The sequence below is a fragment of the Eptesicus fuscus genome, chromosome 7 (assembly GCF_027574615.1).
Source record: "Eptesicus fuscus isolate TK198812 chromosome 7, DD_ASM_mEF_20220401, whole genome shotgun sequence".
Lineage (NCBI taxonomy): Eukaryota > Metazoa > Chordata > Mammalia > Chiroptera > Vespertilionidae > Eptesicus > Eptesicus fuscus.
Genome location: NC_072479.1, coordinates 1670991 through 1686562, shown reverse-complemented (window position 1 = coordinate 1686562; position 15572 = coordinate 1670991). Strand labels below are relative to the sequence as shown.

At 44.8% G+C, this 15572-nt stretch overlaps 1 pseudogene; it reads right to left on the bottom strand.

The window, feature by feature from the left end:
- Window positions 1-9233: 9233 nt before the first annotated feature.
- Window positions 9234-14117, bottom strand: LOC103303879 (E3 ubiquitin-protein ligase Mdm2-like; annotated as a pseudogene).
- Window positions 14118-15572: the final 1455 nt, after the last annotated feature.

Sequence of the window (15572 nt, the reverse complement as noted above, 5' to 3'; positions counted from 1 at the left end):
TGGTCCTGAACTTGCTATCACCCAGTGGCTGGATCTGCCTTGAGTTTCACACATTTATTGTCTCTGCTCTGATTTGTAACCCCTTCTCCCACGGTTCTGGTCCTCAATTATCCATTTCTTGGGGTTGGCGGGGGCAGGTGTATAGTTCCTCTGGTTATGACTCTTTGTGTGGGCCCAGAGCCCTCTGGCATGCAATTTGCTGTGCATCTCCAGCCCCTAAAGCAGGATGGTTCCCAAGGTCCCTCTGGTAATGCACTTGCAGTGTGGTCCTGTGACCTGTGGTTGGGCACACCAGGTTGTACCAGAAGCTCTGACCTGGGCTAAGGGTAGGACATGCGCCAGGTGACAACTCTAGTCTGTGCTGTAAACAGGATGTGCATGAGCCAAAAGTTCTGTCTGTGCTGGTGGCAGAGCACCCACTGGCCCAAATCTCTGTCTTTTTTGGGTGTGTAGCACACACTGAGCTGCAGCTCTGTCTGAGCTGGCAGCAGAGTGTGCTTGAACTGTGATGGGGGCAGGGCACTAGCCTGGTGATGGCTCTGCCTGAGCTGGTGGTGGAGTACGCTCAGTCTGTGCCAGACATGGGTTCTGTCTGCCCTGGTGTGAGCTCAGTCTGTGATAGGGGCAGGGTGCTTGACAGTGAGGGCTCTGCCTGAGCTGGTAGTGGAGTGTGCTCAGTCTGTGCCAGGCATGGGCTCTATCTGCCATGAAACACACTCAGTCTGTGCTGAGCATGGGTTCTGTCTGCCCTGGTATGAGCTCAGTCTGTGCTAGGGGCAGGGTGCTTGCCAGTGAGGGCTCTGCCTGAGCTGGTTTCAGTGCACTCAGTCGTGCCAGGTGTAGGCTCTGTCTGCCATAGAGCATACTCAGTCTATGCCAGGGGTCTGGGCACTCACCAGGCAATCTTTCTGGGTGGGGGTGTAGCATGCATCCATCTGCAGTTCTGTGTTGAGATCAGGGATGGAACACAGAGTGGGGTACCTGTGGCTGGCACTCACATTGTGGTTACCGGAAGCATGGGATCCTGGGATGATGGGTTTGGGCTCTGGCTAGGAGGCACAGCAGGAGGTCTGTCTGCTATGCTTTCACTGTAGGCATCTGGGACCCATGTCATGAAATGATGCTGCTCACTGCCAGAGCACGGTGGTGGTTCCATGCGGGTTATGGCTGGCAAGCGGATCCCTACACAGGTCCGGGCGTGCTGTCCAAGGTCATTCTGGATGTTGGTTTGGCAGCACTCCTGTCCTCTGTTGCTCCCCTCTACAAGATGGCATGTGTTCCGCACCAAAGCTGAACCTGCCTGGGGTACCCGTGACAGTAGCAAAGGCTCCCTGTCTAGGCGAGCCCAATCTGCCAGTCCCTGGAACTCCTGAGATACCTATCTTTCAATTGCTCACCCACACACACCACACACACACCCCTATCACTGTTTTACTCTGTCACTCTCTCCCTCCCTACCATCCTGTCAGCTACCATCATAAGTACATCTGGGTGGCTGTTTTTTGTTTGGCCTTGAAATTCAAATTTCTTTCTGAGAGTCTGAGCAAAACAAACAAACAAACAAACAAACCTTCAAAATATAAATGAAAGCTGAACTTGTTAGGCTCCAAAGATAAAGGGACACATCCTCTTTCCAGTCCTATTCTCAATTGTTCTTTGGTGACTAGGAATCTTTGTGGAAGTGTCAGAAGTCATTCTTCACGATGTGCAGGAGCCCCATAGAGAAGTCCCAACTCAACTGTAATTAACTGACTAGCTCATCTAGGGTCCCCATGAGGCTTGGTCTGCCAGGGCCCAGAGCCCTTCCAGTTGTTTTAGACATCTGGGAGGGAAACTGAGGCACATAAAAGGGTTGAACGTGACTCAAGGAGTGAGAGTGTTATGGAGCTCAACCCATAAGCATTTTGACCCACTTCATAACATCCCTAGAAAATTTGCTCAGAATGCAGATATCCAAAAATAAAATAAATAAATAAAATTAACATGGGAAATTGTGTCTCCAAGGCAAGAAACTCCCAAGATCTCATCCTCATTTAATACTCCTGATAGGAAGCCTTTACTTGCAAATGCTTTACAGAAATGGGAAGACTTAACTAGAAAATATCAATTTAAAAAATGCTATTGTCTTTGGGTACCTAAATTAATATTTTGCATACAAAAATTAGAAAAATGCTGGCTCTAAAATTAAACTGAATAAATACATGGGAAGCATATCTTGATTTGGAAATTAGAAGCTTCTAAGGAGAAACATAGAAAAAATATTTCAAATTTTTAATAAGAAATTTTAGAGTCTATCTGAGAACTATTTTGAAGCTAATAAATGCCTATACCCCATTTTCCCCCTTCCATAGCTCCTCTACTATATCCTTTGATTTTTTTAACCTTTAATAGTTTATTTGTAAACCAATAAATTTAACTATACTAAACCAAAACCTTATCAGACAATCAAGACTACATTAGTGCCCAGACAGTGTTGCCCAGTGGTTGAGCATCATATGAACAAGGAGTTCATGTCTCATGCCCAGGTTTCAGGCTCAATCCCCAATGGGGGACATGCAGGAGGCAGCTGATGGATGATTCTCTCTCATCATTGTTGTTTTTCTATCTCTCTCTCCCTCTCTCTGAAATCAATAAAAACATTTTTAAAAATATTTTTTAGAGAGGGAGACAAAATGGCGGCATAATAGATGGATGTGTCCCGAACCTTGTCCTGGAGCAGATAGAACAAGCAACTAAATCCAATAACATCCAACCCAGTTGGTGAAGTAGACACAGCTGGTGAGACAATCCACAGCTGGGAAGGGCAGAGGACACCTGGAGAATGTTTTAAAAAAAAGGGGGGGGGGGATCTGGGCTGGAGAGAACTGCGAGACCTCAGAACCCAGAGGGTCAGAAGGAAACCTCACGGCACTGAGGTTGCGTCCCTTGGGACAGGCACAGCGTCTGACTGTGGAAAGGAAGTCTGCAGGACTGCTGGTGGCAGGGGATTCTAGATCTGGGTCCACAGTCACGACAGCCTGAGCCCAGATGGGGCATTCAGGACGGCTGCACAGGCCACACGGTGCTAGAAGGAGAGGGACTCTGAGGCACAGCTCTTTCCCCTCTTTATGGTCTTTGCTTTTGTTTGCTGAACCTAGTTTATAGGACCTTTTGGAGATGGACACTCACCTGTGGCTGTGGTGCAGGAGGAGGTACGGATTTGTGGAGTCTGGGGAGAGTCTGGGGAGAGGAGAGGGTCCAGGATAGGTGACCTCGAGTCTGGCTCTGAGTCATACTTGACACACGGGACCTAGGTAGCCATTTTCTCCTGAAGAGATACCCCCTCCCTGCAGGCTCCAGGCAACCAATACAGCCACACCCAGACTACACCCTGAGTGGCACAAAGGATACTGAATAGTCCCTGAGAGTCCACAGGGACTGGCCTCAAGAGAGGCCTTCAGTCCCAGCAACTGGAAACTGAGAAGATGCAGACAGTACAGAAGAGTGGGATCTTAAACCAGCCAACGGAAGGACATTTCACTTTTTCATTTTTATTTTTATTTATTTTATTTTATTATTATTCTGTTATCTCTTTTTTTCTTTTTACTTTCCTTTCCTTTTTTTGTTACTTTATTTTCTATTTTTTTACATTAGTTTTCCATCATTTGAATTTATTTTTTATCCTTTTTTAATCAATTTTTTAAATTATTATTATTTTTATTATTATTATTTTCTTCTCTTTCTCTTTCTTCTTATCCACTCATCCTTATCTCCTTTATACTTCCTCTATACTGAACTGAGGTCCTCCCCATATTCATCCAATTCTTAACCTGACTTTCTGTATATAAGATTCTGCCCCCACCCTCTTTACTGGGAATTTGCTTTTGGTTTATCTGTTCTCTGGTGTTTTCTCCATATATATATATATATATATATATATATATATATATATATATCCCTTTTACTTCCTTTTTCTTCTTTTTCTTTTCTCTCATACCATTTTTTTCTCTCTTCAATATCATTTGTGCTCTCCTTTCTTTCCCCTAATTCTCTTTTCTCTGTTGGTAACTTATATTGGGATTATTGGTGTAGTGAGTACATTTGTGTTTTGTTCCTTTTGTGTTGTGCCTTGTCGAGGTGAATTTTATCCTGTTTGGCCAATGTGCTAGAGAGTGAGCCACATAACCAGACACCCTGAAAGGACTCTTCATCCACGAATGAGTCAATAACACCCCAGACCCAACTACAGAGGCAGGAAGAAGGCGGCAGTGAGGGAGAGAGCATGAGTGAGTAAGGGAGCAAGAGTAGTGTGTGGTTGTGTGTGGGATGTGTGTGTGTCTGTGTGTGTGTGTGTGTGTGTGTGTGTGTGTGTTACAGTTATATCCCGCAGGACTTTCAGGGGCAGGCTAACTGGGATCACCTAACTAAGCAGCCTTTGCTACCATTGCAAACAGTCCCAGAGCAGCCAGCTCTTCCTCAGAGGCCTCACATCTTTCAAGGGGAGGGCTGCTGTGACTGGGAGCCCAGCCTCTCCTCCACCAGGGTGCCCTCAGATAACACCTGGGATTTTACAGCAACCCCCACCAGGGACCTGCTGCCTCGGCTGCAGTCACATGGTCACTGAGACTCCAGCCACACTGGGCATGGGCTCCTGTGAGTTCTGAAGCACGCTCCCCTCTGACCAGCCCAATGCTTTAGACCAGGGCATTGTGACCACGTGAAAAGGAGCCATGTGAGCAGCCTGCTCCAGTCTGAGGAGCAGCAGCCTCACAAACAGACTGCCTCAGGTGAGAAGCAGCAGCCTCACATGGCCGGCCCCCAACCAAGGAACATCAGCAGCCCGCCCCTGTCTGAAGAGCAGAAGCTGCGCAAGCAGCCTGCCCCTGTCCAACAAGCAGCAACCATGCAAGCAGTATGCCCCTATCTGAGGAGCAGCAACCCCGTGAGCTACCCACCCCTGTCCAAGGAGCAGCAACTGCATGCAGCCCGCACCCATCTGACAACAGCAGCCACATGAGCAGCCCGCCCACGTCCAAGGAGCAACAGCTGTGTGAGTAGCCCACCCACATCCGAGGAGTAGCATCCCTGCAAGCAGACTGCCCCCATTCTGGAGCAGAAACTGTGCAAATGGCGCCCCCTACATCCAATGAGCAACAGCCTCGCAAACAGCCCATCCCCATCCAAGGAGCAGCAGCCCTGCGAGCAACCTGCCCCTGTCCAAGGAGCCGCAACCTCATGAGCAGCCGCACCTATTTGAGGAGTGGCAGCCCCCACGAACAGCCTGCCACCATCCGAGGAGCAGCAGCTCACAAGTAGCCCACCCCCATCCCAGGAGGAGCAGCCACGCATGCAGCCTGCCCCCATCCACAGTGCAGCAGCCCCATGAGCACCTGCCCCATCCAAAAAAAAAAGCAGCCCACCCCCATCCAAGGAGCAGCAGCTGTGCAAGCAGCCCACATCCATACGAAGAGCAGCAGCCCTGTGAGCAACCTGCCCCTATCTGAGGAGCAGCAGCCCCATGAGCAGCCCACCTTGTCCGAGGGGCAGCAGCTGCATGAGCACCCTGCCCCCATATGAGGAACAGAAATCCTGCAAGCAACCTGCCCCTGTCCAAGGAGCAGCAGCCTCACAAGCAGTATACCCCGGTCCTAGGAGCAGCAGCTGCACAAAGACAGTCCCCATCCGAGGAGAGGCAGATGTGTGCAGCCCGCCCCCATACAAGGAGGAGCAGCAGCCCCATGACCTGCCCACCCCAGTCCTAGGAGCAACAGCTGTGCATGCAGCTTGCACTCATACAAGGAGCAGCAGATGTGCAAGCAGCCCACCCCCATCCGAAGAGCAGCAGACGCACACAGCCCACCCATGGACAAGGAGCAGCAGCCTCATAAGTAGACTGACCCTGTCCAAGGAGCAGCAACTGCACAGCAACATGCACCAAACAGCCAGAGGAGCCACCACTGCTGCAAACAGCACCCACTAGAGGAGCCACAACCAATTGAGGAGTATCTGCTTCCACGCCTATCCGAGAAGCAGCCAACGGCCAAGGAGCCACTGCCACCCAAGGAGCAGCTCCTGCACAACTTGACACCTAAACCCTTCAGTGAGAGCAAAAATGGGTAGACAAAGAAACCCCCAAAGGAAAGAAAAGGTGGAATCGGCAGAAAAGCAGTTAAGTGAAATAGAGGCATGCAATATGTCAGAAAAAGAATTCAGAATAAGGATCATACAGTTCATAAACTGGATGGATGAAAAAAATCAACAACTTATATAAGAATCAAGAAGAAATAAAGAGTGATATAGCTGCAATGAAAAACACCATGGAAAGTTTCAACACTAGACTAGGAGAAGCAGATGTGTGCAGCTTCTCGCAAACAGCCCACCCCCATCCAAGGAGCAGCAGCCCTGCGAGCAACCTGCCCCTGTCCAAGGAGCTGCAACCTCATGAGCATCCCGCGCCTATTTGAGGAGTGGCAGCCCCCACGAACAGCCTGCCACCATCCGAGGAGCAGCAGCTCACAAGTAGCCCAAGATTGAAATCATATTAAGCATCTTCCCAGACCATAACAGCATAATTTACAAATAAACTACAATAAAAGCAACCCAAACAATTCTAATTAATGAATTAGAATACAGGGAAGCAAAACACACTCAAACTGAACTGTAATTAGAGAAAAAAATTAAAAGGAGGAGAACCTAAGGGAGCGTTGGGACAACATGAAATGAAGCAACATATGAATAATGGGAGTTCCAGAACAACAGGAAGAGAACCAAGTGTCAGAAAACCTATGTGAAGAAATAATATCAGAAACCTTCCCTGATGTGGGGAACAAAAAAGTCACACAAGCACAGAGAGTGCCAAACAAGATGAACCTGAAAAGACATACACCAAGACATGTCATAATTACAATGGCAAATGTTCAGGACAAAGGAGAATCTTAAAGGCTGTAAGAGAGGGACAGAAAGTTATGTACAGGGGATCTCCCAACAGATTATCAAATGATTTCTCAACAAAAACAAATCAGGCCAGAAAAGAATGGAAGAACTTTTACAAAATGATGCAAAGCAAGAGACTGAATCCAAGAATAGTCTATCCAGCAAGGCTATCAATCAAAATTGAAGGGGAAATAAGGAGCTTTACAGACACACACACACACACAAAAAGTCTAAGGGAGTTTATCACTACCAAGAAAGCAATGCAAGAAATGCAAAAGGGACTGCTGTAAAAAGAAGAAATATAAAAGGAAGAAGGAACACAGGCACAAAACAAGTACCTAGCAATAATAACATTAAACATAAAGGGACTAAATGCTCCAATCAAAAGACATTGAGTGACTCAATTTATTTAAAAAAAAAAAAAAACACAAAACATGACCCATATATATGCTGTCTACAAGAGACCCACCTCAGAACAAGGGACTCACCCAGACTGAAAGTGAAGAGATGCAAAAATAACTTTCTGGCAAATGGAAATGAAAAAAAAAAAGATGGGGTAGCAATACCTATGTCTGAAAAAAATAGACCTCAAAGTGATGTCTATAACAAGAGATAAGGAAGGCCACTTAATAATACTAAAGGGATCGATACAACAAGATGATATAACCCTGATAAACATACATGCACCCAATGCAGGAGCACCCAAAAATATTTTTAAAAAAAACTCCTGCAAGATATTAAGGGAGAGATTGATAACAATACAATAATAGTATGGGGACTTTAATACCCCACAGACATCACTGGATAAATCCTCTAGACTAAAAATCAGCAATCCTAAATGACACAGAAGATCAGATGGACTTAATTGACATCTTCAGAACATTTCACCCCAAATCCACGAAATATACATTCTTCTCAAGTCCACATGGGACATTTTCAAAGATAGACCACATATTAGGATACAGGCAAAGTCTCTCCAAATTCCTGAAGATTGAAATCATATTAAGCATCTTCCCAGACCATAACAGCATAATTTACAAATAAACTACAATAAAAGCAACCCAAACAATTCAAACACTTAGAAGCTGAATAGCATGTTATTAAGCAATGATTAGGTTACCAAAGAAATCAAAGAAGAAATTAAAAACATCCTAGAAATGAATGACAATGAAAACACAACAATCCAAAATCTATGGGACACAATGAAAGCAGTCCTAAGAGGGAAGTTTATAGCTCTGCAGAGCTACCTCAAAAAAAAAAAACAAGAAAAAATGGTAGTAAATCATCTAACTCTACAATTTACACCAATAGAAAGAGAGCAACAAGAAAATCTCAGTATGAAATCTTCCACACAAACTTTTCTCCTTATATTAAAGGTACTAAATAAATTATACTTAAATGTCTTCTTTAAAGTATTAGGGAGAGGGGGCTGTTTTTATTACCAAGTGGTATTCCATCCAGTAGTAGGGAGTTAAAAAGTAAAAGTGGATTTTTTGTCTTAAAAGATTATATCAGAGGCAGAAATGATATGTCACAGATGAGAACACAGGCTACCTCTTCTAATTTATCCATTACAAACAGCACACCATTTATTTGAAATAGGAGCTTACAGCAGCATTCTGGCGGCTTTTTTTTTTTTTTTTAATCCTCACCCGAGGATATGCTTTTATTGATTTTTTGAGAGTGGGAAAGAGAAAAATGTGAGAGAGAAACATTGATTGGCTTTATCCCACCCCTACATGGAATTGACCCTACAACGTAGGTATGTGCCCTGACTGGGAATCGAACCCACAACTTTTTGATGTGTAGGATGATGCTCCTGGCCAGGGATGGCAGTTTCTTGAAGTCAGTCATTTTCTTTCTCAGTCTTGATGTGGCTTCTTCTGTAAGTTATAAGAATTCTGCTCAGTTTATTATTCAGGTTGATCTTTCTGTATTTCAGTTGTAATTCCAGTTTGGTACTGGCAGGTGAATGTGGTAACATCCACCTATTCTGCCACCATCTTGGATCTCTGAAGTATGTTTTTTAAAAGATCAGACACTTCTCATTTAAGAGAAAGTGGAAATTATTTAAAATAAAGGCAAAGAGTAAAGAATGAGCTATATATCCAATTAAAATTATATTAAAACTTAAATATAAAATATACACAGAAGTGAAATTTTCCCTCTCCCAAAGTAAGGAAATTACACAACACAAAACAAATCTACATGTACTGTGATCATTTCTTGTTTTCATACATGCAAAAAAATAAAATTTCATTTTTAAATTTTTAGAGTTATATAGTTAGAAATATATAATTCTACTTTTATAGGTAGGTCAACTAGGAGAAATAAGTTAGCACAATCATTTGAATTGGTTGTCTACACATTGGACAGGGCTTATTTCTTTTTCTTTTCTTTTCTTTTTCTTTTTTTTAGCTTTTTTGCACATGTAAAGCATGCCATAAGATGTTCTGTTTTGCCATGGATGATGCAACCATTTTTAGGTCAGCCTTGGGAAATCACACAAGGTTCGCTGGCATTATTGGGAAAATTAGATTCCACATTTCCTTTGTCTTGTGTTTCTTCCCTCTCATACTCTTTGACTTCTTCTTGGCTGCTATAAATGATGCTACCAGAAATTGATGGCTGAGTGAGTCCTCACTTTCTTGGGATTGGGAGGCTTGTGTGATCTCTTCATGATTTTCCTCAACACATGATTCTTGGGAATCATTCACTGTACTTTTTTTACAATCAGGGACATCAAAGCCCTCTTCTACTGGTGTTGAGTTTTCTAGTTTGGTTTCCTCAGGCATTCTTTATTTTTCTTTCCCTTTGTCTTCAGAAAGCCAATTCTCATGAAGGGCCCAACATCTGTTGCAATGTGATGGCAGGGGAGGATTCATTTCATTGCATGAAGTACACTTCCAATAGTCAGCTAAGGAAATTTCAGGATCATCTTCAAATGAGTCTGTATCACTCTCCCTTGAGTGTTACACAGTAACTTGATATACCTCATCATCTTCATCTGAGAGTTCTTGTCCTTCTCCAGTGAGGTTATAATCTTCTGAATTGAAAGTCTCAACTTCAAATTCTACACTGAATCAATCTGAAACTGAATATTGATCCAACCAATCACCTAATTGTTCACTTAGACCAGCCTCAAGATCCGGATTTGATGAAGTCCCTGTTGATTCACTGCTACTGCTTCTTTCACAGCATATCTCCCTTACTACACACAGACCCCAAGGCTTTAATCAAAGGAAAAGGAAATACTATCAGATCTGTGATGCATTTGTTGACGTTCACCAGATAATTCATCTGAGTTTTCTTCTGTCTCATTAATAGTTCTCCTTCTAGATGAGGTAGATGGTCTAGAAACCAAATCTGAAGATGAAGGTTTCTCTTCCTGCAGCTCTTGTACAGAGTCCTTTTGATCACTCCCATCTTCAAGGTGACATCTGTTTTCACTCACAGATGTGCCTGAATCTGATGGTTCCGGCTGATTGACTATTACCAAGTTTCTGAAGATCATTGTGAATATTTTCCTGTGTTCCTTCACAGAGTAACTTGGCACTCCACACAAATCCCCTAGAAGATCATTGGAACAATATACAATATGCTGTTGCTTCTCAACATATAATCATTTCTTCATAATATACTAACCAAGATAAAATATAACCTCTTTCATAGTATAAGGGTCTTTTTGTGCACCAACAGATTTTAACAACTTCCAAAACAATGGCTTTGGTCTAACCAGGGTCTCCTTTTTTTAATTTTTATTGTTCAGATTATTACAGATGTTCCTCATTTTTCCCCCCATAGCTCCCCTCCACCTGGTTCCAACCCCACTCCAGGCTTTCCCCCCACCCCCCCTGACCTCGACCAAAGGTGTAAGCTCTTTGTCCAATCTCTTCCCGCTCCCCCAACAACCCCATCCCCCCAAGAATTGTCAGTCTGTTCCCTTTTCATGCCCCTGATTCTATTACATTCACCAGTTTGTTCTGTTCATCAGGTTTTTTATTCATTTGATTTTTAGGTTCACTTGTTGATAGATATGTATTTGTTGTCACTTCGTTGTTCATAATTTTTTATCTTTACCTTTTTCTTCTTCCTCTTCTTAAAGAATACCCTTTAATATTTCATATAATACTGGTTTGGTGGTGATGAACTCCTTTAGCTTTTTCTCGTCTGTGAAGCTCTTTATTTGATCTTCAATCTACACTAATAAAAGAGAAACATGCAAATTGACCATACTTCTGCTATGCCCACAAGCCATGCCACCAGCCAATCAGGAGCAAGTATGCAAATTAACCCAACCAAGATTGTTGCGGCCACGGAGCAAGCAGGAGGCTTTGGTTTCCCCGGCAATGAAGGAAGCCAAGCTTCCTGGCCAGCCCTGGCCTCCGCTCAAGGCTACAACGTTTCAATTATAGAAGATAAATGAATCCCAGATACCAGGGCCTCCGCTTGGGTCACTGGGTGGCGTGGCCAGCCTGCAAACCACCACAGGCCCCTCGCCCAGCCTGACTCATGCCCCAAGGGAACCCCCACCCTGATCCAGGACACTCTTCAGGGAAAACCAGCCAGCCCCCACCCATTCACCAGGCCTCTATCCTATCTAATAAAAGAGTAATATGCAAATTTATCATCACTCCAACATGCAAGATGGCTGCCCCCATGTGGACACAAGATTGCCACCACAAGATGGCCAGCAGGGGAGAGCAGTTGGGAGGGACCAGGCCTGCAAGGGAGGGCAGTTGGGGGTGATCAAGCCTGCAGGGGAGGGCAGTTAGGGGTGACCAGGCTGGCAGAGGAGGGAAGTTGGGGCAACCAGGCCTGCAGGAAAGGGCAGTTGAGGGGGGATCCTGCAGGGGAGGGCAGTTAGGGGTGACCAGGCCTGCAGGGGAAGGCAGTTAGGCATCAATCAGGCTGTCAGGGGAGTGGTTAGTGGGTGATCAGGCTGGCAGGCAGAAGCAGTTAGGGGCAATCAGGAAGGCAGGCAGGCGAGCAGTTGGGAGCCAGCACACCTGGATTGTGAGAGGGATGTCCGACTGCCCATTTAGGCCCAATCCTATTGGGATCAGGCCTAAATGGGCAGTCGGACATCCCTCGAGGGGTTCCAGATTGGAGAGGGTACAGGCTGGGCTGAGGGACACCCCACCCCGCCCCATGCACAATTTCATACACCAGGCCTCTAGTTCTAAATGATAGCTTTGCTGGGTAGAGTAATCTTGGTTGTAGGTTCTTGCTATTCATCACTTTGAATATTTCTTGCCACTCCCTTCTGGCCTGCATAGTTTCTGTTGAGAAATTAGCTGACAGTCATATGGGTACTACCTTGTGGGTAATTAACTGTTTTTCTCTTGCTGCTTTTAAGATTCTCTCTTTGTCTTTTGCCCTTGGAATATTAATTAGGATGTGTCTTGGTGTCGTCCTCTTTGGATTCCTCTTGTTTGGGGTTCTCTGCGCTTCTTGGACTTGTAAGTCTATTTATTTCACCAGGGAGGGGAAGTTTTCTGTCATTATTTCTTCAAATAGGTTTTCAATATCTCGCTCTCTCTCTTCTTCTGGCACCCCCATAATTCGGATGTTGGTACACTTGAAGTTATCCCAGAGGCTCCTTACACTATCTTCATATTTTTAGATTCGTTTTTCTTTTTGCTTTTCTGGTTGGTTGTTTTTTGCTTCTTCATATTTCAAATCTTTGACTTGATTCTTGGGATCCTCTAGTCTGCTGTTGAATCTCTGTATATTATTCTTTATTTCAGTCAGTGTATGCTTAAATTCTGATTCGTCCTTTTTCATATCATTCAGGGTCTCACTAAATTTCTCAGATGTTTCTAGAAGATTCTTGAGTAACATTATAACCATGGTTTTGAACTCTATATCCAGTATTTTGCTTTCATCCATTTCTTTCATTTGTGACTTGTTTCTTTGTCTCTGCATTTTGGCTGCTTCCCTGTGTTTGTTTCTATGTACTGGGTAGCTGCTAAGTCTCCTTGAGTTAATAGAGTGGCCTTGTGTGGTAGGTGTCCTATAGGGCCCAGTGGCTCAGCCTCCCCAGTCACCTGAGGTGGACGCTCTTGGTGCACCCCTTTGTGGGCTGTTTGCACAATCTTGTTGTAGTTAACCCTTGATTGCTGTTGGTATCACTGGGAAGAACTGACCTCCAGGCCAATTGGCTGTGATGACCAGCTGTGTCTGCACTGAAAGATCTGTTGCACAGGAGACACCCTTATGGGGCAGGACTTGCTTCAGTGGGGCTTTGGTGCTCACTGAGTCTGCCCCTTGAGTGTGTCTCTTATGGATGTGAAGCATTGTAACCCAGTATGGTCTCACTCTGACCACTGGGTACACTGGCTTTTGGCTCTCCAAGGAGGTGCAAGGTCAGCCATTGTCTGGGACCACCCAGCAGGAGCTACAGAGACATCTTCAGATTCCTTCTCCTTGTATGGGGTTTGGAAGTGCCCAGACAAGGCCCAGCTGTGAAGCAAGGCAAGTTACTGCAGCCAAGCCTTGGGCCTTCTTTTGGAAGCTCTGGGGCTCTCTGACCCATCTGCAGTTTGACAGGTTTTAGGCAGAGAAAAGGACAGGCCATTCATATGCAAAAGTCGATGCACACAGCTTGGATGGGGTTGTAAATTGGGTGGGGTGGGGTCTCTGGGAATCACCAGGGCAGAGCAAACAGCAGTGGCTGCCAGTCAGCCCTGCACTGGAGAGGTCCCTGGGTCTCTCCCATGCACCCGTGCAGGAACAATGATCGCTGCGAGCACCTCTGAGAGAAAGCCACCCTCGCGTTCCTGTCCCCATGCCAGACAGTCCAGTTTCTCCCTGTATGTGTCTGGATCCTCCAGAGTCTTGTCCAAAACTGGAATGCATAGCAAGCGGGAGCTTGTATCTCCGTACAGATTAAAAGAGCAGCACATCCAGGTTCCAGCACTTTCCATGCCTCCACACCTCTTACAGGTCTCAATATGCTTTCTTCATCTTTCTATTTGTGGAACTTACACTCAGCCAGCTTTCCCATGGTTCTGGGTGGTAGTTGTTCTGCCTTTTAGTTGTAATTTTGATGTGGTTGGATAGGCATCAAGTATAGGTGTTTACCTATGCCACCATCTTGGTTCTCTAACCCGAGTCTCTTGTTCAGAAGCTGGAATCTGTGAGGTGCTCACAGCACCATCAGTAGACACAGACATACTTGTATTGCACATCTGCTATGTCCAGAGGAGGATCCTGATGTAGGAAGCGTCAGGGCCTCAGTCAGAGGGCTTAGGACTGCCCCTCAGGCTTGGCTTCTTCCTCTATTCTCCTTCTAGAAACACAAGCCCACACATGCCCCAGGAGGAGCAAAGCTAGACAATGGGCACTGAAATTGTGACCCCTACCACCTGAGGACACTGCACTCTCCTTTGCTTTTTGAGATTCCTTATCCAGATTTGCTCTTTCTCTCCCTTCATCCTTCCCCTGCTGTCTCCTCTACTACCACTGACTTAAAAGAAAATAGGAAGAGGAATTCTAACAGCTCCTTTTGGTAAAAAGCTGGTCCCAGCTAGAGAGGAACCAGCAATTGTTCTCAACTTTATCCAGGACCCTGATGGATTCACCCAAATTTAGCTATTAGAACATGTAATCCTGGCTATTCTGACCTATTCCAATTAATACACCTACTGATTTCTGAGAGCAAGGCAACAGAATTACTAAATAAGGTCTTCTGTGAAACTGTAGAGGAGTCTGTTTTTGCTGAAAAAAAAAAAAAGGCCTGGTCACCATAAGAAATATTGTAGAAAAACTGAAATGTGATTTACAAAGAGAAAACAGAAGCAAACATAGGGCTGCTCCAGGACTGTGAGAGGATATTTTCCCCTTCTTACTAATACTTTAGGAGAAATTGAAATTATTATAAAAGGAGAAGTTACTAAGGCCCTCATAGATACTTGGGCTACTTTGTTATTAACCCTACCCAACTAAGTTTCCCTCTCCCTCTCCCTTGGAGTAAAGCTTCTATGTAAATGGTAGGGGTATCTGAGCAACCAATGGCTGTTTTAAGTTCAGAACCTGTCCCCTTTCAACTAGGGCATGTTACAGGGCAACATACATTTTATAGGTCAAATTGGCCCTAATTCACCTGAAGATATTTTTTTTTTAAATAAGTGATGCCCACACATGTTTTTTGTTTGTTTTTTCAGAAGGGTAATAAAACAGGAATTTTGGGGGGTGAAAAAGATAGGTTTAGGAAATTTTAGAAATTTTAGCAATGTTAGAAATTAAGGGGACCATAGAAGAAACACAGGGCTGCAGTGCAGAAGAAGGTATATTTCTTTAGAATAGGGGAGCTACAAAGCTGCAACAGGTACATTTCCATAGAATGAGGGAGCTGCAAAACAGTAAAAGGTCTATATTTACAAAATAAAAGGAAGGAGGGGAGGAAAACCTCACATGTCCCACGTGAGGTTAGACTTTTTAGCTCAGAAGTTACCATAGTAACCAGTCCAAGGGAATAGTGACCAATCAGAGGGGATATCAAGGCACAAAGATCTTCAGCCTTTATAAACCATTAAAGGCCCAGTGTACAAAATTCATGCACCGGGGGTGGGGGGTTGGGGTGAGGGTGTGTCCCTCAGCCCAGCCTGCACCCTCTCCAATCTGGGACACCTCGAGAGATGTCCAACTGCCCGTTT